Raw genomic sequence first — 3,223 nt, forward strand, 5'->3', positions numbered from 1 at the left:
AGGGTGGGGCAAGGAAGTTATTAGCAAAAGAAAAGAAAGCATTGTTTCAGGCAAAGTCACTTTTTCTGAGCAGGAAGGGCAGGGGGTCTTATTATACAGATTACCTCACCTTCCTTTGGTGGGGAATGGAGAGGGTCTATATGACAGATTACCTCATTGGTGTTGATCAGAAAATTCCTGACTGACTGGTTAAGACTACATCTCTGGGGGAGGTTGCAATTAGGTTAAGTACCAATCCCCAGTTTGTTGATGTGGCCTAGTATAAATGACTCCATTTGGGGCCTGTGGTTTTCTTTTTGACAAATGTATATTTATAAACCTCTTGAAGAGAATGAAGAAAATTTAGATTTGATTCATCAATTGTCATCCACTACACTTGATCTTAGCCAAAAGGCCAAGAAGCAATGCAATTGTAATCTACGGAAAATACATTGATTTTATTTAAAAAATTCATATTACAAAAATTTCAAATATATAAGAGAGAGAGAAGGAATAATGAACCTTCACGACCTATCACCTCTCATTGCTCCTCCGATCTGCTCTTCTCCCAACCTTTTTTTTTCCTGGAATATGTTGAAGCAAATTCTTTCATCTTACTGGCTCATCAGTATATACTCCATATACTGAATTTTTGAAATTTTAGTTTCACTCAAAGAAAGAGGAGAAATTTGTAGCTGATAGTCTGAGAACATAATCTGTCCCCTTAACAAGAGCTTTTCATAGTCTTTAGGAATTTTTCCTAATTTTCTGTCTTCCTTTCCCTCATAAATTGCTCTTTAACAGTTGTACTGAATTCAATTATTTAAATTCAAGTAGGAGTTTTTACGCTGAATTGTGAGTTCTCAACTAATAAACCGTCCTCAAGTAAAATTAAATTCTTGAATTGTACTCCCGGATCAACAAAAATTTATAGGTCACATACTTGAATGTTAAATAAGGGCCTAGATGATCATTTATCAATGAGATTAATTCACTTATTTCTAGGGTATTCCATAATTCAATATTACTCTAAAGTGAATTATTATCTGTTTTCACTCTTATGTAAATAATCCTATATTGTGGCCATTCAATTCAATATGCATTAATTTTTTTCTCTTTTTAAAAAAATTCTTAATTGAAGTATTGTTGACATACTATGTTAAATTCAGGTATACAACATGGTGATTCAACCTTTATATACACATATAAGACGTGCTCACCACAGTAAGTATAGTTCACATCAGTCACTACTGTTAAGCATCTAAGTTATCAATAAAGGACCTTTCATAAGAAGTGTTTATTTTTATTAACAAAATTGAGAGGGCACTTTTGAAAATTTGTTTGAAGACCCAGATCTGAAGTTTAGATTCAGCTTTGTTTGTTGCTGTTAAGAAAATTATCAAATCATTAAATTTTTTAAAAAGATTTATTTATTTTAGGGATGCCTGAGTGGCTCAGATGGTTAAGTGTCTGCCTTCAGCTCCAGTCATGATCCCAGAGTCCTGGGATCCAGTCCCACATCGGGCTCCTTGCTTAGTAGGGAATCTGCTTCTCCTTCTGCCTGCTGCTCCCCCTGCTTGTGCTCTCTCCCTCTCTCTGACAAATAAATAAAATCTTAAAAAAAAAGATTTATTTATTTTAGAGAGAGAGAGAGTGAAGGGGAGGGGGGAGGGATAGAGTCCAACGCAGGGCTCTATCTCAGAAGTCTGAGATCACCACTGGAGCCAAAACCAAGAGTCAGACGTCTAACTGACTACACCACCCAGGTCCCCCAAAACATTAATTTTTTATATCATGGATGAATCTGGGTTTCACGGGTGAGGTTCTGCAACCCCCTAGGGGTGTTAAAAGGAATGCAAGAATGGTGAATCCTTCCCAAGTATCGAACCCAGTCTGCAGGTCTTTACTCAGGGTTTGAAACTCTTACCAGGAGCACCTTTCTGTCTCCTCTACCAATTCAGGTATTATCCATCCTTAACAATGCCATCCAAAAGTTTCATTTTGTGATGTTGTGATTTATCATTAGAGACGTATATTTGGTCTTCGTCCCTGTTTCTGACACATAGTTCCCCAAACCCTGGGAATTTCCTAAGTGACGAGAACTTTAAAGATGTCTTCTGTTCTGTTAATGAGGTGACTTTTGGAAAGCACCAAAGGGTGGGGGCGGGTTGCCAGGAGAACCAACCTTGTGATTACAGAGTTGGAACTTTCAGTCCCCCACCCCACCTCTATGGAGGGGAGGGGGGCTGGAGAGTGAGTGGTTGGCCAATGATATAACCAATCATGCCTAATAAAGCCTCCATAAAAAAACAAAAAAATGGGGTTCAGAGAGCTTCCATGTTGGTGAAAACATGGAGGTGCTGGGGGAAACAGCACACCCAGAGAGGGTATTGAAGCTCTGTGCCCTTTCCCCTCTCCCCACACCTTGCCCTAGGCATCTCTTCTATCTGGCTCTTCCTAAATTACATCATTTTACAATAAACCAGTAATCTAGTAAGCAACATGTTTCCCTGGGCTCTGGAGCCTCTGATCTATAGCCGGTCTATCAGAAGCACAGGTGATAACCGGAGCCTGCAACTGGTGTCTGAGGTGGGTGGGAGGCAGTCTTTCGGGACTGAGCCTTTAATCTGTGGAATCTGATGCTATCTCAAGGCAGATAGTGTCAGCACTGGGTGGAACTGTAGGACAGCTGGTGCCCAAGAATTGCTGGTTGTTGTGGGGAAATCCCCCCTTCCACATTGGAATTGGAGGCAGAACTCCTATCTCTCCAACCTGAAATCTTCCAAGATTCTTGAGCCAATCAATAATTTCCCCACTTCCCTGAGGCACTTTGGTCTAGACCACACAAGTCAGTACCTCTGTATTGTCTCCCAGTTCTACCTATATTGTGAGGACGAAGAAGGCATCTTAAGCCCTTTTTAGAATTTCCAAAGATTTACATAGTGCACAAATATACTTGATTCTCAAATTCTTGATCAATTAGCATATAAGAAGAGTCTTACGAGTCTGAAGGAAAAAAGATGAGCACTAGAGTGTCTATCTAAGCACTAGAGTGTCTCCAAATTCATATTGAAATAATTATTACATACACAATTTGAAGATATTGGTATAAAAATAGGTTGGTTTTTTTTTTTAAGATTTTATTTATTTATTTGACAGAGACAGCCAGCGAGAGAGGGAACACAAGCAGGGGGAGTGGGAGAGGAAGAAGCAGGCTCCTAGCGGAGGAGCCTGATGTGGGGCT

General features: G+C 39.6%; 1 pseudogene; it reads right to left on the reverse strand.

The window, feature by feature from the left end:
* Nucleotides 1-245: 245 nt before the first annotated feature.
* On the reverse strand, nt 246-406 carry LOC123798349 (U2 spliceosomal RNA; annotated as a pseudogene).
* Between the last annotated feature and the right edge of the window lie 2,817 nt (nt 407-3,223).

The sequence above is a fragment of the Ursus americanus genome, chromosome 1 (assembly GCF_024610735.1).
Source record: "Ursus americanus isolate L20-20 chromosome 1, mUrsAme1.1.p, whole genome shotgun sequence".
NCBI classification, from domain to species: domain Eukaryota; kingdom Metazoa; phylum Chordata; class Mammalia; order Carnivora; family Ursidae; genus Ursus; species Ursus americanus.